Source organism: Marmota monax, unplaced genomic scaffold (genome assembly GCF_021218885.2).
Source record: "Marmota monax isolate L192 unplaced genomic scaffold, Marmota_monax_Labrador192_F-V1.1 WCK01_AAM20220418_F8-fsc00016, whole genome shotgun sequence".
NCBI classification, from domain to species: domain Eukaryota; kingdom Metazoa; phylum Chordata; class Mammalia; order Rodentia; family Sciuridae; genus Marmota; species Marmota monax.
This window is the reverse complement of record NW_026695209.1, coordinates 18835749-18862183: the sequence shown is the minus strand read 5'-3', so window position 1 is coordinate 18862183 and position 26435 is coordinate 18835749. Positions and strand designations below refer to the sequence as shown.

The window sequence follows — 26435 nt, the reverse complement described above, 5'->3', positions numbered from 1 at the left end:
TTAATGTTTTTGTTATGCATTATAGTTATACAAAATTGTAAGTTTTATTTTGACTTATTCATAAATGCAGATAATATAATTTACTCTGTTTCTATCCCTACTAATTTCTCTCTCCTTTCCTTTCCTGATACTTTTCCTTACTCTTGATGTTATTTATTTTGGCAAAGGGGTGCAGAGGTAGAAAGTCTTAGGGTTATTTACTAAACCAGTGCTGAGGCTGAGAAAAACTGTGATATATTTTTAATATTTCCTCTGGCTTTCTAATCTGATGTTCATTCTTTCACCAATTTTATTTGTTAACTAGACTGAATGAATTAATTTCTGCTTGACAGGCTCAAACATTAACAACGCAAAATGATTCCCATAAGTTTCTAAGCACCAAGAGTAGTCTGTTGTCTAGTATATGAATACAGTTCTTCTACTAGTTGCATCATGTGCTTATACTGAGCCTGTACCCCCATCCAATGAAAGCTGATTCTTTTCATTATAATTTTGCAACAATTGATAATGAATTATGAGTGTGACAACAAAGTTACTGAGTATTAGGCAAATGTTAGTAAGGACAACTTGGAACATTTTTTTTTTTCTTCCAACAGACTCTATTGCTCTTTGGGGCATGGGGCTCAGGAGCTCTTAAGAGTAATGGGTCCATTTCCTCTTCCCCATCATAGGCTTCTGTCTGTGCAGAATGGCACTGGCTCTTTGGATGGCCACCATGCTCAGCTCTGGGAGCTACTTGTTCTCATGGATCTTATGCCTGATGCTGCCCAGGGTGGCCCACACATTCTTGTGGATGGTGGTTCACACAGGTTGTAGCTGGCTTTCCTTGGCTGGATCTCCACTCCCTAACCAATACAACACCTTTAAGTCACAGGTTCCATGCCCACAGTCTTATAGTTGCAGTGGTAGTAGAAGGAGTTGTACACCTTCAGGTTTTTGGACTTGGTCATGTCTGTTTCTCTTGATCAGGAAATTGGTGTAGTTCAGTATCATCCACTGCAGGTGCATGAACAGGGTGAATGCTCTTTACACTGCGGCGAGCAGAGATGGAAAGAGTGGAAGAAATAATTTTTAATTATGTATGCACAGTGAACTGAAATAAAGAGATGGGTCAAAATTCTTGCAAAGGACCCAAACTCAAAGATGAGAATTTAGTCTTATATCAGAAGATGGGTGAATTTATATTTATATTTTAAAACAAGATGTTTATCATTTTGTATGTGTATGTATGTGTGTATATAATTTAACATTCCCTGTTTTAACCAGTATTTTGTATATATTTATTGACTTCAGGCCCCTGTTGTGTGGGATCAGAGAACTTTGTTATAATGCCTAATGCCGATTTTTATAGAGAAGCATTCTTACTTTCGGGATTTTAGGAGATTTCTGTTAGAAGATCTTTATGCTAGAAGGAAGAGTTTGAACTTTGTGACATCAGTAAAAATTACTAGCTAGCTTCATATTGCTTTTTAAATAAATAACATGTTAAAATTTATGCTATATGGATAAAATGGTGGTTTCTGTTAGCTTTTAGTTTTGTTATTTCAGTTGTTACTATATATAAATTTCTTTTTTAGCAAATGTCTTGAAATTGCGATAATTTTACCCATTAAATGACTTTATTTACCATTTATTTGCAGAGATGCATTTTTTGTATCATCCCTTATCAAGTTAAATATCAAGTTAAATGTCTTCTTAGATCATTGATGTTTTATAATAGTCCCATGTGGCTAAGAATATGATTGATTATAACATATTAACATTTTCTGTATCTTGATCATAGCTCAACTATGTAAATTCAAATTGCATTATTCTAAGAAGCTAAAACTTATGACAGTGTTTAAGGCAACTCAAATTTAAGTTGATATTTCCTAATGTCACAGCATATTAGAATATCATTTTGCAATGTGCAGAGGTTTATAGAAATGTCATACATTTGTCAGCAGTGGGCAGCATTGCTTTTGTTGCCCATCCAGGAAGTTGTTCCAAGAAGGTCAGCTGGAATTCACTGGCCTTCAGGTGTCGAGATTTGAATCTATAGCTCTCTGCATATCTCAAATCTTTTCTCTGTTTTCCCTGTATTGGCTTGTATTCTTTGTATTTTTAATTCCTGCCCAGTTGTTTCTTTAAAAACATTTGGAGGCATTTAAAAACTTGTATACATCTTGGGGGGGGGGAACTTTAACCTCTTTATTGTTTGTCAATTTCTCATGTGAATCTGTGAAAATATTAATTTTGACTATTAAAACCTGTCTTCTCATTATAGATTACTGAAACAATGACTCAGCTATTGTAATCGCTCGTAAATTAGTGGCAGAAGTACCTCAAATGTGTTATTTAAAGATTAGGAAACTGAAAATAATACCAAATTTTCTCAGCAAGAATGAAGGTCCTTCAATACTGGTACCTTTGTACAGGAGGAAATCACTACCCAACAACTATGGAGACAGACATAATTGAGTTTTGAGTCAAATCTTGAATGCTAAAATATACTCCCATTTTTCTGTATTTATGTTATTTTTTTTTGAATTTTAATATTTAAAAATTGAAATATATTCACATAACATAAAATTAACAATCTTAAAGTGTATATGTTTTAGTGATTTTTTTAATATACTTGTGATGTTTTGTTACCATTATCACTAATTTTATATCACTTCCATCTCCTACCCCATACCTATTAACAGATAGTATCAATTCCCCTCTTCCTCCATTCTTTACCATCATTAATATAATTTTTATTTCTATGATTTGTTTATTCTTGACATTTTGTGTAAATGGGATCATACAACATGGAGTCTTTGAGTCTGGATTCTTCACTTACCATCATATTTTTAAAGTTCATCCGTTTTGTGGAAGGTAATACAACACTGTGTTTTTTTCCCCTTTTAATAGCCAAATAATATTCCACTTATATAACATATTTCTGTGGATTAACATTTGGTTTATTTCTACTTTTGACTGTTGTGAATAATACTGGTGTGGAAGTTTGTATACAAGTGTTGATGTTTTTAATCCTCTTGGGTTGCCTTGGCTATTGTTCTTAAATTAAAATAATTGTGCTGGTCATGTGCTTATTTGCCCTATTATCCTTTTGCTTACTCTACTTCACCCTGCTTTTCACCACACTTCTCAAACTGTCTTGGTCTGTGCCACTGTTGTGTTGGTTTAGTTGGGGGCAAGGTGGAAGAATGGTGGGTGGGGAAAGGGGAGAAGCTAGGGAATTTCCCCTACTCCTCACCACCTTTGCTTAGAGTGAGGAAGCATATCTTGGCAGCAGCAGTGTCTTTTAGTTCTGTTTGCCTTTCTCCTAGTGACCAAGTGGCTGTAGCTCAAATAAGCACAAGAGGAGAAGTTTTAATTAGGTTAAGCTTGGGGTACAAGGTTTCATATAAGTCATGTCAGATGTAAAAATGGATGCCAAATCAACAACTATATTAAACAGATGTTTTGAGCACATCTAAGGAACTCAGAAGGATCTCAGGGTGTTCCTTGCATGGGCAAATGAAGAACAACCAGTATAGTGCCAGATTTCTCATAACATGGTTTAAAGAAAAACATGGTTTAAAGAAACACAAATCACCAGAGCCAATTTTGACTGTATTTTCTTGGACATGACTCCCTCTTCCTTTACTTACAGCTGTGCATTATTTACATTTCTGTTCAGAAGGAGAAAACATTTTTGGTGAATTGCTTCTTCAATCTCTCTCTTTCCCCATTTCTCCTCATTCTTCCTTTTGCTTCCTTCCTTTCTTCCTTTTCCTTAGCTATTCCTTTGCTCTTCTTAATCCTCAGTAAGTTTCCTGTCTAATATTAAAAAGTGGAAGAGTTTCAGACTTAACAAAAATGGTCTGGATTCTTAAGGAAAATAAAGAAAGTACTTTATTTCTTAATCCATGTAAAGCATATAGTTAACTTTATTAAATTAAACAATTTATTTATGATTACCTATACATGTAAGCTGTGTAAGTAATATGAAATTTATTATTTCTTTTCCTTCAGTTATAGAACATTATCCTAAAATAAGGTGTATATTCTGTTAAGTCATCGTATTCCCTAAATAATGTTATAATTAGCATCTAACTCACTTATATATATTTGCATGTGTGTATATACATATAAAAATTAAATTTCAAAAATCTGTTAGAGTTCTTGAAGTTAGAAGAGCTTGTGAAAGATCTAGAATTTAAATTCAGTAGTGGCTCCTTCATTCCTCCCAGCTTTCCTTCCCTTTAGTAGCAATATTTATTTTTATTGTTTATGTGCCAGATACTATGCTAAGTCTTGGAAGTAATGGGATGTGTAAGAGGGACAGTGACTTCCTCATGTAATGGTGGAAATGGTGGACTCCTCTTATCTAGCAATCATTGCCTAAGCTCATCTAGTAATAAAGTCATATTGAAATTTTGATGCTATTATAAGTATTTGTGGTCATTGTTGAATGACATTTTAGGTAAAAAATAAGTTATTAAATAAACTCTTATTAAGACATTTTAATAAATGAAGATAATTTTGTAATTAAATAGTCAAAACAATGCTTGGATTATAATTTAGTAATTGTTATAAACAATATGCTTTTTCAGATTGCTATTTCATAAGGATTTTTTGATTATTTATTTTGGTGGTATTTTATATATTTATTTTTAAAGCAAAAGTGTTGAACTGAAACTTTTGTGGTATATTTCCAGAGAATCTATAATTGATTTAAATGATACATGAGACGTTTTTTGTCAAACTGTACTGAGCTAGAAAAAATCTCTTAGAATAGCTGTATTTAGATTTTAATGAAACTAGGCAGAAAGGAGACTAAAAGTGAATTTCCTTTTTAGTCTTTTAAATGAAAAAGTGCATCATTTGTCCTATATATCTTATTCATCATCAGTCATAGCAATGCATTCATTCCCATGAGAGAGATAATGGATTCAGAGAGCCGAAAGGAATGGAAGATTGTCATTCAATGCAGATGAGTTTTAGTAATATTCTTATCATAAAAAATTGGGTTGCAGAACTTTAAGATTTGGAATTAAGTTGCCATAGATATATTTAATTAAAAGTAGATTGCTTTAACCTTTCTTTAAGTTAGAAATAGGTTTAAAATCATAAATTAAATTTATAGTTAGTTTGTATTTAACTTGTATTCAGGACTTGCCTTTAATAGGGATTCTTTATAAAGTTTAGCCTGGGAAAGATATATTTTAATTGAACTATTACATGAACATTAAAAGAAAGTTTTTGAAAGAATTTTATTTCTTAATATATTGGATAAAAGTATGGTTTACATTTCTACTGGTGGGGAAAGTAACCAAACTTATCAAACCTAACTAAAATTTGAAAACAAAAGAGCACTCTGCCTCTTCAACTCCCCATCTCATTAATACAGCTACTTATATTTCCTAAATTTGAATATTATTACTTGATGGGTTGGTTTATTGTTCATAACACTGTCCAATGAATATTACTCTTCTCAAAGTTGAAGCACATGAAGAATGAAGTTATTGAAGTAGAAAAACAAACAACTGGAATTATATATTTGACACATGCATTGGCTGAATTACAAACTCTCCTGTATACATTCATTTTTAGTTTAATTAGAGAAAATCAGAATGCTTCAGATTTGTTCTGTGATCATATTTAATTATGCACTCTTAATCTGGGCACTAAAAAAAAGTATGGTGAATATGGAAAAATGTGTAGCCAACCACATTCCCTTCTATAGATACTTCCAGACTTTGGTCCACATCTTAGGTTCTCTTGTTCTGAGTAGATGCTGAGGTTTGGGACTGTGTGGACCATGTTGATTCTTCCACCTTAGAAAAGCCAGAGGAGTAGAAATGGGTGATAAGATTGAAACCAATTGCTGCAGCTCCAATCTGTGATCTGGCCTGTGGTTCCTGTCAATCAATTCATCACTGATTTCTTTCTCCAAGGGTTATTGAGTTAGAAGTGGGATTTTATCTTTTACTGCTTTAGTTTTTCCTGACTTACTTAGATGCGTAGAAATACTCCTTAGGTGCTTTATGCAACTTGGGATTTAAAACTATATATATATATATATATATATATATATATATATTTATATATTTATATTTTAATGGCCAGGTCATGCTGACTGGTACAGAAGTATCTCAGATAAATTGTACATATTAAATCAAAACAAACCCTGTCACAAGCTATATCTATTCACTATTACTTTCATTTCATTTTTAAAGGAAAGACTTGTATAGAAAATAGTTCGTATTTTTTTTTCCCTCCCCTCCACAGGGTTAGGAATCATAAACTGAAATCTCCTGCAAATAACCTGTTGTTATTACCCAGAAGGTAATTGCAACATTATAGAATTGTTAATCTTTTCTCAATGAAGATCAAGATTCATTCACTCTCAGAGGCTTAGGAAGAAAGCATGTTCATGTTAGGCATACAGAAAATTGGAATTTATTGTTGCTGCAAGCAGATGGATTATCCTCATCTGGTCTTCATTTTGTTTCACACTTACATCAGCAGCCTTGTAGGGAAAACTTGCTATGTATATAGCAAGTAAGATTAAATGAAAATTTGTATGTAAGAGTTTTGAGCTTAGTGCCTAATATTAAGTAAATTCATAGCAAAGGTTTGCTCATGCATTTATTTTTTGTAACATCTTCCAGAGTTTAAGTGGATAATATGAATATTTTAATCAACATTGGTAAAATATTCAGTTGCTGATAACTTTTGAAAGTGTTGGCTCTCTTCTAGGTTATTTGGTGCTTGTGATGTCCCAAATTGGAATTATACCAATGTTTTCCTATGGAATAAATGGACTGTACCTGATAAAGTCCATTCTTAAGTTTTCCCTGGGTAAAATGTTCCTTTCTTATGGCATTTGGAGTCATCGTTTTACAAAATGTTTCTCCATTTTGTTTGCAAGTTTTTGGAACAATATTATTAGAGAGTTGACTGAAAATGGAACCAGGAAAAATTCACATTTGGGGTATAGGCTGAGGAAGAGGTGGTGAAGACACGAGAGGAAAAACAACATTTGGAAAATGAGAGGGCTTCTCAAGAGAATGAAGTATGCAATGCTATTTTATGTCCATGTAATATCTAAAATGTAGTAAACTTATGCAGTAAGTGCTTGATTCCCATTACTTTACTAAATCTTCCCAATAGCTCAGTAAGGTAGATAATATTATTGCTTTTATTTTGTAGATGAGTAAATTGAGACTTAAACTACAGAAGTAACCCTTGCTAACTTGTGGCAGAGCCATGTTTGTATTGAAGGTGTTTTCCCTGTGTGCTATAACCACTGGGCTGGAGAAGGGATGAGGACCTATAAGGAAAATGAGCTATAAGGAAAATGAATTCCATTTGAAAATTCTCTTCAGTTATAAACCCTCTTTTTTAAGAGGAAGAATTAATAGGGAATTGTTTTCTGCATTGTATAGACACAGAAATTCAAATTTAAGAAATTGTAACCTTTGAAAATCCATGTATCTAGTAAACACTAATTAAAGGTTTTTTTCTACAAGTAAATACATGTATTTATTCTATTAAGGTCCCATTTACCATGGACATTCCAATTTGTGCTCTTGAATTGTATGAAACTCTTATGATCATCTGAAGCTCAGGTTTATGTCTCTAGAAGCCAATTTATACTTTTGGGCTACTTATACATCCTACACTATATGACATTAAGTGTTGCATAGGTGTGTAATAACACAAAAATATTATCCATGTTTGCATAAATAATAATATACCTTCTTTAACTTTCGCTATGTTAGACAGGAAAATTTGCAAATTGATTGACATGAAGAAGAACTTACATATATATGTATTTAATACCTTTTTTTCTTAATTTTATAGTATCTTGAAAAATCCGGATATTTTTCATTAACATTACATTTGTATTTCACCTTGTCTACTTATTTAGTCTTTACTTATAGTTTCACTGGATTGTTTCTATTAAATAAATTTCACCTTTCAAGGTGATTCTGGCATTAGAGAACTTGAATCCACCTGGGCCTAGGTAGGATAGCAGTCCCTATAGTTGTAGAGATATCACTGAGTTCAGTAGGGACCAGAGGCTAGGATAGTGAAAACACATAGTTGTATCTTTAGAGTATTTGATTTATAGATTGAGCATTCCTAATCCAAAAATCTGAAATCAGAAATGCTTTAAAATCCAAAATTTAAATGCCGTATTATACAACCAGTGGAAAATTCCATACCAATAAACAGTTTTATGCATAAAATTATTAAAGATAACTGTATAAAATTACCTTCAGTCTATATGTATAAGGTATATATGAAAGATAAATTAATTTTAGATTTAGACTTGGGTCATGCTCTGACAGTTCATTATTGGAAGCATTTCTGGTCCCAAGCATCTTAGATAATACTTAATTAACATGTATTATGTTTTTGTGGTGGATAATGGTCAAAACAAGCTGGGGGAATCTTAGTCTGTACGATAAGCGGGAGATTAATGTGTAGCCCATCAATGATGTAGGAAAGACATTGTGTCAGATAAGAAGGCAGAACCCAAAAGACTGTTAGTAGGTTGTTTTTAGTGAGAACAGCATTTTAATGATTTTGTTTCAAACTTAAGAATATCTGAATTTGGGATGGGGTTGTCGTGTCAGAGGTAGAGCGCTCACCTAGCATGTGTGAGGCACTGGGTTTGATCCTCAGCACCACATAAAGTAAAATAAAGGCATTGTGTCTACCTATAACTAAAATATAAATATTTTTTAAAAAAGAATGTCTGAATTTAATCAGCAGAGTAGTTATCACTTTGTTTGACTTTAAATACCAGAAAACAGGATAATAATAAATAGTCTAGCCTTTTTTTTTATTTTGATGGAGTTGTGTTAATGACAGTTGGATTTATTCTTGAACATGTTAAACCTCCACATTACTTTGCCAGTATTTTCCTGAAATTGGGTCTCTGATTTTCGAAATGGGAGTGGGAAAAGATGTGAAAATTGATGGCCTCAAGCTTTTTAAAATCCAAATTGAAACTTGTACTACAAAGAGAGAAGTTTAACCTGAGAGTTTATGCCTATATCAGCATGACACAGAGTGGCAATTGAAGTTTTCTTACACCCCACAGATCTAATAAACACTTTGGTTCATTTAAAAGTGATTCAATTTTCTTGGATTTTGGATTTCAAAAAGAAGGAACGTAGCCTAGTGAATTATGTCCTATATGTGTTCTAAATGTAAAAATCACATATAGATTTATTTTAGATGTTACTACTGTTTAGACATGGATAATTAGGCATTTTGTGAATGTTCAGATAAACAGTTTATTCAGCATTTTATAATTTTTTTATCAAATCGTGATATTTAATATATTGAGTGAACATAATGGGTGTGTGTGTGTGGGTGTGTGTGTATACACACACCCACACCCACATATACAGACACACACTTATTGGTGTGTACCTAATATGTGTACATTGCATAAATTACGTATATTTGGAGTTTATGACAAAAAAGATCTATCTTAAAATACAAATAATTCATTTATGTTATTAAATTTAACTATCATAATTTTGTTTTTAAGTCTTGTATACATTATTTGGTAAGTTCTTATTATACAACTATGTATTATATAATATATTATACAACTATGTGTTGGAATGATTAAGAAAAGTACCTACCTAGATCTTTGTGTTTTTTAATCATTTATTCAAATAATTTTTGTAATCTTAATGTATAATGGAGTCTCATGAGAATACTATTTATGATCACCTACAAAAACAACAAAAAATATTTCATTAATTCTGTTCTTATTATATTCCTAGTTGCTAAGTGTGATTTGATTTTGTATAACAATTTGAAAATTATTATTTCAGTAAATACTTGTTGAGTGGTTATTATATGTGATGTTCTAAACTAGATTTGGGGGTACAGAGATGAGTAAAACTTGAATGTTGTATTTACAGAGCCTGTAATTAGAAAGGGAAAAACTAATAAACTGTGTAGATAACTGTAATAAGTATTATGATAGATGTAGGTTTAGGCTCTTTGCAGGGAATTCAGAAAGGTTAGTGGTGACTCTTACTTGTTTACATATTAGCTATAGCTGATTGTTACACAGTAATTTGGTGTAACACTAATCCCAAACTCATTGTGACAATAATAATTATTTTTTAATATCATTCATGAATTTGTTAATCTTGCTGGAGTGGGTATACTTTTTTAGAGGTCATGATGAGGGGACAAAGTTGCAATTGAGATTTTCCTGGTAAGGGATGAGATTGCTAGTAATCATTGAAAAGCATTATCACACATTATTTTTTGTGTAAAAGGTATAAAGATCCCTATGGCAGCATTTTTTTCTGTCCTAAACTCCACAATGCTAATTACTCCATAGTAAATTAAACTTATAAATGAACAGTGTTCTGTGACATGACTTCTCTTTGATCCTACTCCAGATCCCTTTCTTCTCTTCTTGAGTGTTTCATTATTAAATGCTTTCAAATGCATTTCTTCTTTTTATCCCTGTCTTCACTTTGTGATTTAAGAGAACTAACTGAATATCAAGATTCTCTTTTGAATCTTGATCTTCTAGCACACTTACCCCATAAATCTGCAGTGTTGGATATAACAAATTATGTAATTTCTTTGCGCCTGTGCAGCTTCTGGACACCATGAGGAAAAATCACATTGCCATTGGACTGCTACTTTCAGATTCATGACTATCAACACTTCACAGAAATCATTTGCATACTCTTGAATCCAGTATTTCTTATATTTTCCATAATAGCTATTTCAAATTGACCACCCTCTTCAGAATCCCTCATATTACTAACTTCTCATTCTTCGTTAGCATAATATTTGCCCTGACTTTCGAGAAACTACAGGGTGGCAAAAGGAAAAATTTCAATTTTCATATCCCTCCCTTGCAAAAGATGTCTGTATTGATATTCATTCTTCCCAAGTTCTTTTAAAAGTTAGTGGAAGAGATTGATGTCACAAATCAATACTTGGAATCCCTTTCTCTTTTGACTCTTAATTGTTGTAAATTTGTTTCTCTTTCCTCTCCCAGCCTTCTCTCTGCTACTTCCTTTCTCTGCCTATAGAGTTATTCATAGCTCTCCTTCTTTGAACATGTCGGAACATGATAGACAATTTCTTCCTCCATTATTTGGCATATTTTTAGAATGACATTTTAGTCCATTGGTTGGTGAATATGTGATAGAAATTTACAAAACTGGAAGATAAAAGTGTACACTTTTATATATACTGTAATTCATATTAATATAAACTCAGGTACACATAAATACCATATACTTAGAAGAATTTATACTAAGGCATTAATACTGTACAGGAGGATTATTAGATGTGTTTTAGTGAAATTTAATTATTTTTTGGTGGTACATAGAATAAGTACTTTTCTTTGTAATGAAAACCAAAAATAGTAGTAGCGAATAATATCCTCACATACCTATATTATCATTAAATTTTTCCTTCCCCTCTCTTCAAAACAGTTATCTTTCTGTACTTGTACTTGTCTTTCTCTAGCAACAGATGTTATTGAACTCTTCTAATTTCTTTAAGTTCTCTTTAGTCTTTTCTATTTTGTATTATGCTTAAAGAACCACACAAATGATGATCTATCTTTCTTAGACGCTTCTAATATCCAAACACTGCTTCTTAATCAATTTAACTATAAACTAGCTTTCAAATGCATTTCTTCTTCTTTTTATCCCTGTATTCATTGTTGTGATTTAAGAGAACTAACTGAATATCAATAAATCCCAAGGAGAAACAACTAGAAGTTTCACTGAAAACTCAGGGAAGGTGAAATTTGAAAGAATAGTTGGGATTAGAAGTTGTAGGTCATTTGTGATCTTTGTGAGAGTATTTCAGAAATATTTTAGGCAGTAAGTGATTATGAGGAAATGGAGATATTGGTCAGGATATTGGCCTCTCAATGGCAGAATGACCAGGGTCACTTGGATTAAAAGAGAGTTTTTTTTTCATTGTTTTTGATGTTATTTCAGCAAATATATCAATTCATCCTATTCCAATGATGAGAATTAAGAGACTGAACAGAGAATATTCAACTGCATCAGAACATTAGAAAACAATTGAAAAAAAGATGAAAGGAAATAGTGGAATCAAGGAATTTGTCTTAGACAAGAGAAAAACTCAGAGGAAGGTGGTAAACATGTCTGCACATATTAATTTGTAGGTTTGCCAGAAAGCTGAGGGACTTCTGGTCCTATATTTCCAGAATTCTCTGTGAAATAGAAAATTCCCTTCTGCTGCAGATATATGAACTTACAGCTCCTTAGAGATATTGGAAACTACTTAATAGAGGGAACCATTTTTTTTTTAAAGAGAGAGAGAGAGGAGAGAGAGAGAGAATTTTTTTAATATTTATTTTTTAGTTTTCGGCGGACACACCTTTGTTTGTATGTGGTGCTGAGGATCGAACCCGGGCCACACGCATGCCAGGCGAGCGCGCTACGGCTTGAGCCACATCCCCAGCCCCTGAGGGAACCATTTTTAATCTCTTTTTCCCTTCTCTGTTTGTTTCAACCGTCACTCTTTACCTTTGTGACTATCTACCATAAGGTCATATGCTAAGGTCTATGCTGGGCAGTACTTGTTAACATTTTAAGGTTGAATGTCCAGGAAACATCCTGAATCACTTGCTGTGTCACTTGGGTGGCAATGGTGACTTGTCTTGGCATTGTGGTCCATGGAACCTCCTGTGATTTGACAGACTTACAGCTCTTTTTCTAGTGTAGCTGCCATAGATTGTATAATGTTTTCAATACCTGAAAACATGTACTATAAATGAAAACAAAAATTAAAAAAAGCCACATGCAAAATATATTTTCTAAAGCATGGAAGAATTATAGTAGGTGATTGTGAAAATATAAAATCTAGCTAAAAGCCTGCTATGGGCAATGTGTTTTCTCACAATTCTTATGTTTGTGTTAGCCCAATGTAATGGTATTTGGAGGAGGAGCCTGTGGGAGGTAATTAGATAATGAGGGGAGGCACCTTGTGAATGGAGTTAGATCATGAGGGGAGGTACCTTGTGAATGGAATTACTGCCCTTATAAGAAAAGACACATGAGAGGACACAATATGAAAAGAGCTGGGAAGAGAGCAAGCTGGGAAGAGAGCTCTCACTGAGAATCCAGCCTTGCTGGTATCCTGTACTAAAGCCTCCAGGACCATGAGAAATGAATGCTTTATTGTTTAAGTGATTCAGTCTCATGTATTTCTTAGAACATCTCAAACTTACTTGATAGATGTCATCTGTAATTCTAATTACAGACTGGATTGGATCTAGATTGTTCTATGTATGTCATAGAGGGTAGGAGCACACACAGAAGCAGGAGTCAGACTAGCATGACTCATATCCTGCCTCTGTCACTTAGTAGCTCTGGGACTTAGGCTTTGTTACCCTCTGTCTTTGAGCCTGCTTTCTCATCCAGCAAATGAAGATTGTAACACTTTATAGGACTTTTGAGATAATTGCATTAGACATTAAATGTCAGGCACTAAGGACACTCTATAGCTACTGCTGCTGCAATCACTTTCACCAAGGCATCTTATTTTTTGTTATTTTAATAATTTTATTACTCTGTCACAATAAGACTCTTTGTCTCTCCTTAGTTTTTAGACAGCCTTTGCTCAAATCATTTTTTTTTTTAAATGGGAGAATGTTTTTTCATAGTTTCTTTTTTCTTAAGCAGTTCAAGATAAGTCCTTCAATCATCATCATTAACTTTGTATACTTTTATTGGTGACCTCTTATGGAACTATTGCTAATCTGAGCTTTAGAAATAGAAGACATATATTTTTGTTTATTTAAAAGCCTCCCCCCCACCCCCCAGCTTCTGATATGGTGAATTTGTTGACCTTTGCAAGCCTTGAAACTTTTAATCATTTTTTCTTCAAAGAAATCTTCAGCTCTATAACTTGACTTTTTTTTTTTTTTTTTTTTTTAGGGGTTTCTTGTGAGACCACTTTATTTTATTTTGTTTTATTGTTGGTTGTTCAAAACATTACATAGTTCTTGATATATCATATTTCACACTTTGCTTCAAGTGGGTTATGAACTCCCATTTTTAGCCCATATACAGATTGCAGAATCACATCAATTACACATCCATTGATTTACATATTGCCATACTAGTGTCTGTTGTATTCTACTTATTGACCAAGCTATCTTCACAGTGTTAAATTTTTATGTCTCTTTATGTGGTCTTTTCCTTTACAGTATCTCTGAGAGAACTTTAGGGCAAAAGCTCAGCAGAAATGAACAAATAAGAGCTATCTGACTTTAAGAAAAAAATAATTTTTCACAGCTTTATTGAGATATAATTTACATAGCATATAGGTCACCCATTTAAAGTATATAAATCATGGTTTTTAGTATAATAAAAGCTGAGTTTTGCAATCATCATCACAATCAGTTTTAGAATATTTTTACCACCCTAAAAGAAACCCCATATACTATCATACTGTAGTGTCCTGAGCACTAGGCAATCATTAATATCTGTCTTTATAATTTTCCCTGTCCTCAATATTTCATAGAAATGGTGTCATTAATACATGGTCTTTTGTGACTGTTTCTTTTACCTAGCATGTTTATGAGGTTGTGTGTTGTATATGCATTCATTCCTTTTTATGCCCAAACAATATTTTGCTGTATTGGAAATGCAACATTTTGTTTATCCATTTATTACTTGGACATTTATATTGTTTTTAACTTTTGTTTATTATGAATAATGGTGCTATGAACCCTTATGTACAAGTTTTTGTGTGGACATATGTTTCCATTCAACTAGCTTATATATATAAGGGTGGAATTGCTAAGTCTAATGGTAACTCTGTCTTTAGCTTTTTATGAACCTCCAGATTGTTTTCAAAATGGCTATACTGGGCTGGGCATGGAGGTGCATGCCTGTAATCCCAGTGGCTCTGGAGACTGAAGCAGCAGGATTGCACATTCAAAGCTAGTCTCAGCATCATAGCAAGGCCCTAAGCAACATAGTGAGACCCTGTCTCAGTAAAAAAAAAAAAAAAAAAAAAAGGAGGGCAGGGGATGTGGGTCGGTTTTGAGTGCCCCTGTGTTCAACCTCTGGTCCCCCCACATTCCCTACCAAAAAATAGCTGTTCTGTTTTGCTTTTTCATTAGCAGCATACAGGGTTGCAAGTTTCTCCACACTTTAGGAATGCTAATTCATCTTTTTGACTGTAACCATCCTAATGTGCATAAATGTTATCTAATTGGGATTTGCATTTTCTTAATGATTAGACATTAGGAAATGATGTTGAAAATTCCTTTGTATGCTTATTCATCATTCCTTCATCTTCCTTGTAGAAATGTCTGTTCACATTTTTTGCTCATTTTTAAAATTGGGTTCTCTTTTTATTATTGAATTGTAAATGTTCTGTACATATTCTAGACTCAAGTACCTTTTCAAATATGATTTCCAAATATTTTGTCCCATTCTCTAGGTTACTTTTTCCTTTCTTGGTAGTGCCCTCTGATGTACAAATGTTTATAATTTTAAACAAGTTTGATTTATCATTTTTTTATTTCTGAAATCCTAAGAAAAAGCTAAGATTTCAAAGATTTACCTTATGTTTTGTTCTAACTTTTTAATAATTTTGTCTCTTATATCAAACTATTTGATCTATTTTTAGTTTTATGTGTTGGAAGGATCCATATTTACTTCTTAAAATTTTTTTGAGAGCTTCAGTTGTCCTAGAACTATTTGTGGAAAGACTGTTCATTCTTCATTGAATGATTTTGTCATTCTTGTTGAAAATCAATTGACTGTAGATATGAGTTTATTTCTACAACATTAATAGCTATGTTAGAAACCATTATTTTAGCTTCACTGGTACATTTTAAAAAGTGGCTATAGTATTAAGAGTATACTTATGTAATTAATTTCCTGATTACCATAATCTCCTATTCTCCCACAACATGGAGTGGTTTATGTAGAATGTCTTAATGATAGATGAATGTGACTTAAGGTGTAGAGAAGAGCTCTTCTCTCAAATCCATGCTGAAGCCATGGAAGCCATTAATGGGTTAAATTGTCATCAGTAGTGATGCAGAGTATTAACAGTGAAGTGCAATGTTGCCTTGTCTAGTAAGATCTTTGTAACTGGGCTCCAAATATTTGTTGAGATAAAGAGATAGAGTTTAATGTAGTTATCAGTGAAAACAGTTCAGAGCCATTCTTGGCCCATTGAATGCCTGTAGCTGCCTCTGATTATTGTCCACATTGCATTAGTACTTCTATCCTTTTATTCTAATTTTTCCCTTTCATATGTTCTTTCTAAGCAAATAATGTTATCTCCTCGCAATTTTGACCATTAGTTTTCCTCTGTTTACTTTCACTGATAACAAAACTCAATCATCTTAGTTTCAGTGCTCTAACAAAGTATCACAGATTGAGTGTCTTCTAAGAAATAAAAAAAAATATTTCTTACTGTTTTGAAGGGCTGGAAGCCTAAGAGGATGCCATAATGGTTGGAATCTGGAGAGGGCTGTCTTCTGATTTCTGCTCATAATCTCTCATAGTGGAGAGTGAGTGAACAAGAAAAGCGGTTGCTTTTATATGGGTGTGTTCATTAGCTTTTTGTCGCTATGATCAAAGTACCTTATGGGAACAACTGGTATTTTCGGCTTGAGGTTTCAGAGGTTCAGCCCATGGTCTGCCATTCCTCTAGACCCGTGGTGAGGCAGAAAATCATAGAGAAGGGTGTGGTATTGGAGCATTGCTCACCTCATGACAGCCAGGAATGAGGGTGGAAATGGTGAGGAAAAGAAGGGGAAGATGTTGGTCATAAGCCTTCCAGGGCATGCTCCACTCGAGTCAACCCTTCCAGGCACATCCCACCTGCTTACAGTTACCACCCAATTAGTCCATTCAAACTAGGATGGACTGATTAGGTTATAGCTCTCATATTCCAGTTATTTCACTTCAGAACATCTCAACATTAACACAGGAAACTTTGGTAAGCACCTGATATCCAAACTATAAAAGTAGGCATTAATCTCATCCATGAGGGCTTTATACTTTAGACCTAATCACCTTCCAAAAGGCTCTACTTAATACCATTATCTTTTTTATTTATTAGCTACACATGACATTACAATGATCTTGGCAATTCATACATTTGAAACAATTGGGGTATAATTTCTCATTTTTCTGATTGTACAGATTGCAGAATCACACTGGTCATAGAGTCACCTATATACATACAACAATCATAATGTCTGTTCTATTCTGCTGCCCTTCCTATCCCCCCTTCCCCTCCCCTCCCTTCCCCACATTTTTCTACCCAATCTAATGTGACACACTTTTTTTTTTCTTTTTCTCCTCACAACATCATACATGTATTCTATATAACAATGAGGGTCTCCTTCCATCTTCCGTGCAACTCCCCTTCTCCCTACATTTCTCTCCACCTTTCTTCCCTATTTAGTGGTAATCTTCTTCTCATGCTCTTCCTCCCTGTCCCATTTTGAGTCACCCCCTTATATCAGAGAAGACATTCGACATTTGTTTTTTAGGGATTGGCTAACTTCCACTTAGCATAATCTGCTCTAATGCCATCCATTTCCCTGCAAATGACATGATCTTGTTATTTTTTAGTGATGAGTAATATTCCATTGTGTATAAATGCCACATTTTTTAATCCATTCATCTATTGAAGGGCATCTAGGTTGGTTCCACAGTCTAGCTATTATGAATTGTGCTGTTATAAACATTGATGTGGCTGTGTCCCTGTAGTATGCTCTTTTTAGGTCTTTTGGGTATAGTACGAGAAGGGGAATAGCTGGGTCAAATGGTGGTTCCATTTCCAGCTTTCCAAGGAATCTCCATACTGCTTTCCAAATTGGCTGCACCAATTTACAGTCCCACCAGCAATGTATGAATGTACCCCCCCCCCCCCATGGCTACCATTCTTATTGGAGTGAGATGGTATCTTAGAGTAGTTTTAATTTGCATTTCTCTGATTGCTAGAGATGGTGAGCATTTTTTCATGTATTTGTTGATTGATTGTATATTCTCTTCTGAGAAGTGTCTGTTCAGGTCCTTGGCCCATTTGTTGATTGGGTTATTTATTTTTTTGTTGTTTAACTTTTTGAGTTCTTTGTATACTCTAGAGATTAGAGCTCTATCTGATGTTTGAGGGGTAAAAATTTGTTCCCAGGATGTAGGTTCTCTATTCACCTCACAAATTATTTCTCTTGCTGAGAAAAAACTTTTTAGTTTGAATTCGTCCCATTTGTTGATTCTTGGTTTTAACTCTTGTGCTATAGGTGTTTTATTAAGGAATTTGGGGCCTGCCCCCATGTGATGAAAATTAGGGCCAACTTTATCTTCTATTAAATGCAGAGTCTCTGGTTTGATTCCTAGCTCCTTGATCCATTTTGAGTAGACTTTTGTGCATGGTGAGAGAAAGGGATTCAATTTCATTTTGTTGCATATGGATTTCCAGTTCTCCCAGCACCATTTGTTGAAGATGCTATCCTTTCTCCATTGCATGTTTGTAGCACCTTTGTCTAATATAAGGAAGTTGTAATTTTGTGGATTTGTCTCTGTGTCCTCTATTCTGTACCATTGGTCTACCAGCCTTAGTTTTGGTGCCAGTACCATGCTGTTTTTGTTACTATTGCTCTATAGTATAGTTTAAAATCTGGAATCACGATACCACCAGTTTCACTCTTTCTGCTTAGAATTACTTTAGCTATTCTAGGTCTCTTATTTTACCAGATGAATTTCATGATTGCTTTTTCTATTTCTGCAAGGAATGCCCTTGGGATTTTGATGGGAATTGCATTGAATCTGTGAAGTGCTTTTGGTAATATGGCCATTTTAATAATATTAATTCTACCTATCCATGAGCAAGGTAAATCCTTCCATCTTCTAAGGTCTTCTTCTATTTCTTTCTTTAGGGTTCTGTAGTTTTCATTGTGTAGATCTTTCACCTCTTTTGTTAGGTTGATTCCCAGGTATTTTATTTATTTATTTTTTGAGGATATTGTGAATGGGGCAGTTGTCTTCATTTCCATTTCAGAGAATTTGTCACTGATATACAGGAATGCCTTTGATTTATGGGTATTGATTTTATATCCTGCCACTTTGCTGAATTCATTTACTAGTTATAGAAGTTTCTTGGTTGAACTTTTTGAGTCTGCTCATGTCATCAGCAAATAGTGCTAATTTAAGTTCTTCTTTTCCTATATTTATGCCTTTAATTTCTTTCGTCTGTCTAATTGCTCTGGCAAGTGTTTCAAGAACTATGTTAAATAGAAGTGGTGAGAGAGGGCATTTCTGTCTTGTTCCAGATTTTAGAGGGAATGCCTTCAATTTTTCTCCATTTAGAATGATGTTGGCCTGAGGCTTAGCGTATATAGCTTTTACCATGTTGAGGTAATTTCCTGTTATTCATAATTTTTCTAGTGTTTTGAACATAAAGGGATGCTGTATTTTGTCGAATGCTTTTTCTGCATCTATGGAGATGATCATATGGTTCTTTTCTTTAAGTCTATTGATGTGGTGAATTACATTTATTGATTTCCGTATATTGAACCAGCTTTGCATCCTGGGGATGAATCCCACTTGGTCATGGTGCACGATCTTTTTGATATGTTTTTGTATCCGATTTTCCGGAATTTTATTGAGGATTTTTGCATCTATATTCATTAGGGCTATTGGTCTGAAGTTTTCTTTCTTTGAGGTGTCTTTATCTGGTTTTGGAATCAGGGTGATGTTAGCCTCATAGAATGAATTTGGAAGTACTCCCTCTTTTTCTATTTCCTGAAATAGATTGAAGAGTATTGGTATTAGTTCTTCTATAAAGTTCTTAATACCATCATCTTATGGGGTAGAAATTTAAAATATGAATTTTTGACAGAGTCAGGCAATGGTTCACCACAACATGTGAAAAAGGCATAGAGATAAATACTGTAGTATAAAAGGTGTCAGTATCCTTATTTATCAATGTTCAACAAATTTTTGTCAAGTATAGAGTGGCAAGACTTGTTTGAAATTGGATAAATTTTCAGACTCAATTGTCATTATAGAATTTAATACACTTAGCTTGTGATGAAGCAACTAATAGCAATCTTTTAAATAAGATAACAGATTTTAAGTATATGTGGAACACCTACAAAAAGATCATATGCTGGAGCAATTCGTGGGTATGTATTGAAAATTATTAGCTGATACATAAAAAAATACATTTTAATGTTATATCATGTAATGGTTTAATATATGTATGCATTGTGTAGTGTTTAAATCAGGTCAACCATATATATCTACTGAAATATTTATCACTTCTTTAGAGTGAAGTTATTCAGAATCTTTTCTTCTAGCTTTTTGGAAGATGTAGTACTTTAGTGTTATCTGTAGTCACTCTACTTTGTAATAACGCACAAGAACTTCTTGCTTCTAACTCTGACTTAGTGCCTATTGATCCATCCATTCATCTCTCATTCTACTGAAGCCAGAATTAGACTGGCAGTCAGTGTAGATAGGTAAATCGAATCAGGTTGGATCAAGGAGGCCAATTTTGAGTGAGTCCAGCAAGTTGGAAACTGTCCCCTCAGGGATTGAAATGTTAATTTCTTCAGAGCCCTTCCTTTACCCTTATCAAGAAACTGCCCCTGCTCCCAACTATTGCTATGGTAACTTGTCCCAGAAATTGTCCCTCCCTACAGGGAGCTATAAGTTGTTTTTTTTTTTTTTTTTTTTTTTTAAATCAAGAAATATTTATTGATCTTTTTATGTGAGCACAAAAATATAAGTAGTAATAAGAATGATTATTATGTAAATAGCATTGTGAGGATAGTCAGGCATTGCAGAATATATGTACATATAAATAAGAAGCAATTACAATCTAGAAGGTTGTGATAACTAGATTAAATACTAATAAAGATCAAAATCCAACACATATCAAAGTAGTTTTTTTAATTAATTAAAATTTTTTTATTTATATATGACAGTGGAATGCATTACATTTCTTATTACACATATAGAGTACAATTTTTCATATCTTTGGTTGTATACAAAGTATATTCACACCAATTTGTGTCTAAATGCATGTACTTTGGATAATAATGTCCATCACATTCCACCATCATTTCTAACCCCATGCCCTCTCCCTTCCCCTCCCACTCCTCTGCCCTATCTAGAGTTCTCCTATTCCTCCCATGCTCCCTCTCCCTACCCCACTATGAATCAGCCTCCTTATATCAGAGAAAACATTTGGCATTTGTTTTTTTGGGATTGGCCAGCTTCACATAGCATTATCTTCTCTCCCTCCATCCGTTTATCTGAAAATGCCATGGTTTTATTCTCTTTTATTGCTGAATATATATCCCAATATTCCATTATGTATTTATGCCACATTTTTTAAATCCATTCATATATTGAAGTACCTCTAGGTTGGTTCCGTGGTTTAGCTATTGTGAATTTTGCCGCTCTATAAACATTGATATGGCTGTGTCCCTGTAGTATGCTGTTTTTAAATCCTTTGGGTATAGACCGAGGAGAGGGATAGGTGGGTCAGATTGTGCACCACAGTCAAGTGGGATATATCACAGGTATACAAGGTGGGTTCAACATATGGAAATCAATAAATGTAATTCATCATCAATAGACTTACGTATAAGAATCATATGATCATCTCAATAGATGTAGAGAAAGCATTTGACAAAATACAGCACCTCTTTATGTTCAAAATACTAGAAAAATTAGGGATAACAGGAACGTATCTCAACATCATAAAGGCTATCTATGCTAAGCCCCAGGCCAACATCATTCTAAATGCAGAAAAATTGAAGGCATTCCCTCTAAAAACTGGAACAAGAGAGAGAGATGCCCTCTATTTTTAACATAGAAGTTCTTGAAACACTAGCCAGAGCAATTAAATTAAAGAAATGAAAGAGATACACATAGGAAAAGAAGAACTCAAATTGGCACTATTTGCTGATGATAAGATTCTATACCTAGAATACCCTAAAAGTTCCACCAGAAAACTTCTAGAACTAGTAAATGAATTCAGCTGAGTAGCATGGTATTAAATCAACAACCATAAATCAAAGGCCTTTTTGTGTATCAGTGACAAATCCTCAGAAAGGGAAATGAGGAAAACTACCCCATTTACAATAGCCTCAAAACAAACAAACAAATGAATAAATAAAAAATAAAATACTTGGGACTCAACAAAAGAGATGAAAGATCTATATAATGAAAATTACAGAACCCTAAAGAAAGAAGTCAAAGAAGACCTTAGAAGATAGAAATATCTTCCTTGCTCTTGAATAGGCAGAATTAATATTATCAAAATGACCATACTTCAAAAAGTACTATACAGATTTAATGCAATTGTGATCAAAATCCCAATGACATTGCTCACAGAAATAGAAAAAGCAATCGTGAAATTCATCTGGAAAAATAAGAGATCCAGAATAGCTAAAGGTTGTTAATTAATGTGTCCTGGGCTGCTCCATCCTGCCCTTCCTCCTTCATCCCACCTGTTTTCCCACCTTTTGGCCATCCCATTCCTGGGCCTAGTCACATACCAGGAAGGAGAGAGATAAGGGGAAGAAAGCAGGAGAAAGGATGCCTAGGACACATAAAAAGGGCAGAACGCCTCCCTTCTTGGGATACCATAATTCCAGCTATGGCTCCCTTCTCTTTCCCTGGAGAAGTCTTTGTTACTTACCCCTTTTTAAATAAACCCTGCTTGATATGCTTGCCTTGGTGTGTTTCTCTAATGTTCATACTTCAACATTTGGGGGAGCAGAACTTGTCACCCCTAACCAGAGGTATCACTACCCTCCCTGGCCTCTAGTAACCAACATTTTTCCCTCAACTTTCAACAACTGTGGGTGTTAGGCTTTGAGAGGGAGGGTAAGAGGTGAGGAGGAGGCCCAGATATGTGGAGGAACTTTTTACAGAGCAACTCTGCTTTTACATGTTGTATGTAGTTTCTATGTTGAAGTTCTCCATACAATCTACTTTGAGATAATTGAATGGGTTTTGACTTTTAAAAGTAAATAGGCTTATAAATAAATACATGATTTGATGGCCACTGTGTTAGACTTGAAAGTAATCCACATTATTAAGTTCATTTCAATGAAAGTAAATATTAATGAAAATATTTTAAAAGAAAATGTAGTGACAACTACTCAATTTTTCCCAACTAACAACAGGGTTAAAGAGAATAATGAGAGTTATAATTATAGCCTGTTTTGAAAAGAAATGAAAACACTGAGTCAAAAGCTATCAGCTAAGGATAGAATAATAATGAGAGGCAACTTTTGTCATGCTAGTTCTGCATCTCAATATCTATTTACTAAATTCTCCCAAGAACTGTATGTAACAAATAACAGTTCTAGATGCACTGAAGATAATTTATTGCATATAATAAATAGATCCTTAGGGAACTAGGATCTAATTCTCTTGGTAAACCCATGTTTCCATGTTGGGCAAGACAGGCATGTCTTGTTATCAAAATGATAATCTCTGGCATTGATGAGGATCTGGATAGTTAAGCTTTCTGTTAGGTTGCTGGTGGGAGTATGAATTGAAATTTCCTATCCAGAAAGTATCGGTCAGTATAAATTAAGACCTTATACCCTTTGCCTAATGGTATCACTCTTTATAATTGATAGCAAGGAAAGAGATTTGGACAAGTGTGTGTGAACATAGACCTCAAAATGTTCATTAGTTTTTCAGTTTTTGTGATAGTAATTGCCTGATTTGTGAAAACTCCAAGATTGAGATCCACATTCCTCACACACAGCTTCAACAGATATATTTTTCCAGTCTTGTTTTATTTGTTCCTCTGCCCAAGGTATGTTTAATTGTTTTCTAAAGTATTTTAAGATAAATTTCAGCAACATATCACTTCATAATTAATTTATATCTCTCCTACCACCAGTAGATGAATTTTGTATCATATCTACTATTGTGATACTTAAGAAAAATACCAATACTTTATGTTCAATCTAGATGAAAATTCCTCTCATATACCACAACTGAAATGCATTGAGCCCAGGGGAGCTTAAACACTGAGCCATGTCCCCAGCTCTTTTTTCTTTTTCTTTTGAGACGGGGTCTTGCTAAGTTGCTGAGGCTGGCTTTGAACTTGTGATCCTCCTGCCTCAGCCTCCTGAGCCACTGGGATTACAGGTGTGTGCCACAATGCCTGGCCATCTTTGACTTACTAAATTTTCTATGTCTATGAATTGCTTATCTGCTTCTGTAGTCCCAAGAGTGTAACAGAGTATGGTCCCTGAAGACTACTAATTTATATTTTCCCTCCCCATATATATGATTATCTCTTGTTAGTTTTTTGTTTGTATTTTCATGTTTTTTGAAATCATAAGCAACAATATGTTTTGAGTTATCACCCCCCTTTTACTAAAATTTTTATAAACTTTATTCCTATAATAGTTAATTTTATTTAAATAAGTTATTTTGATAATGGAGTCCATTTCCTCTTTATGTGCCTTAAACAACATGTTTACCAAATAAAGCTCTAGTTATTTTCTAATTTCTAGAAATTTATATATTATAAGACTAAGTACTATGGTTCTTTAAAATAAATATTATTTCCTATTGGTTCTGAATTTATGAAACTCTTGGTATACTCTAAAGCTTGTTCTTGAAAAGCACACCTAATCTAAATTAATATATGTTAATAGGAATTTCCCCTTAGAATCTTAATATGGTCATCAAGCTACCAGCATAAATTGAAGAAAGGTAATTTTCTTGTGTACAACAGAGGGGAATAATTATCTGGAGAAAAAAAACAAAGATCATGAAGCACTGGGTTGTATACCAGAAAGGACTATTGTCTTCTAACTTTCAAAGAGTATGGTGGTCCTCTGATCTGGGGTAAAGGCAATTTCATAGGAATTTCCAGTCTTGGACTTGTGAATCTCTTCTTTGTTGACATGGTAAAGTCTTGAAACTTCATGTTTACAAACATGCTGCATTATAACCTTCATAAATTCTACATGACATGAACACTTTAAATAATAAAATAACATTATATGATGCAGAGTATTTACTTGCTTCAAAGAGATGATATCCCAAATATTAACTGTTATGTCATGAGGAACATCTATTAGATGGGATAGAAATGACATCTGCCTCTGCCATATGGCTCAGTTCTAGCTTTATATTATCCCTGTCTGCTGCATTGGCCAAACATCTTGCTTCACTTCTTGGAGGGGCTAGGGATTGGCCCAAGTGTAGACTATTCTCTTTACATATTGAAATCTTCTTGAAAAGTGCAAGAAGACTCTCCATACTAAGGTGATTTATATTGGTTCATTCTCTCAACCCCCTGGCCTTTTTCTACACTGGGAATCTGACCTAGGGCTTCATGCTTGCTAAGCCAGCACTCCAACATGGAGCTAAATCCCTAGCCCTTAAGTTGAAACCATTTCCATTATGCATGAGAAAAAAAATTATATTAAATTCAAAGACTCCACAGAGGTGACTAAGGACTGCTGAAAAGTACATCACCAGTAGGTGATAAAATAGATTGGGAATATTTAAAGGAGAATAGCATTTAAGATATTTAGGGGAATATGATTACATTAGAAAAGAAAGGTTATTAGGTAGGAGATAAACAACAGAGTTTGTTCACTTGATGCAGTGACCTTAGTTAATGTTTTTATCATCTGTGCCAAACATATATTTACAGTTAATATTAAACCATGTATCACTCATCATTTCTGTTCCATATCTCCAACTAACTGCTTTTGGCTGGTAGCGTCTATGGACAAATAGAATCTTGCATTTTCAAATGATGAATTTAAGCCTGTTATTAATAAAATACCAATTATAATGTTTGCTTTAGAAACATGTAGGTTATCCTTACTTGATAAACTTCAAATAGTTGAGAAAATGTTGTAATATAATAATTTATGCTAAACAGGAAACATGTTCTTAAAATTTCATCAAAACTAAATGGAGTGGATTTTCTTATAGTGCTTATAAGCACATGTTGCGTTGGGAGTACTTCCTTGAAGTTAGCAATGTGTACATTGTGATGAGAAATAAAAAAGAAATATGAGTTCATATGTTAACATTTAAAAAGCTTAATATCATTTTTCTGGGTAAAAGCCTTCAAATTTTATTCATTTTGTTATTGGTGGCCCATATTTTTAACCAAGTAAATTTTTTTTGGCTTTTCATGTTCAAATTGTCCATTTTTGTTTTCCTATATTAATATACTTAAATTTAAATCTGTCAGATCTGTTCTATGATTTGTATTTCGCTTGTCATATCCCTGGACTTTACAACTCTCCTTAATCGTAAAATTCATGCGAACAACCTTTGCCTTGAATAATTATTAATGATATTTTGTGTCAGAATTGCTTTGACCCGTTGATTTAGAATATTTTTTGATAGTCTAAATTCAGTTTG

General features: G+C 33.7%; 1 protein-coding gene and 1 pseudogene across 4 annotated transcripts in view; one reads left to right on the top strand and one right to left on the bottom strand.

Moving 5' to 3' along the window:
- Positions 1-26435, top strand: part of Gbe1 (1,4-alpha-glucan branching enzyme 1) — a 277952-nt gene that overhangs the window by 71000 nt on the left and 180517 nt on the right. The window lies entirely within an intron of this gene.
- On the bottom strand, positions 634-24994 carry LOC124083715 (large ribosomal subunit protein eL28-like; annotated as a pseudogene).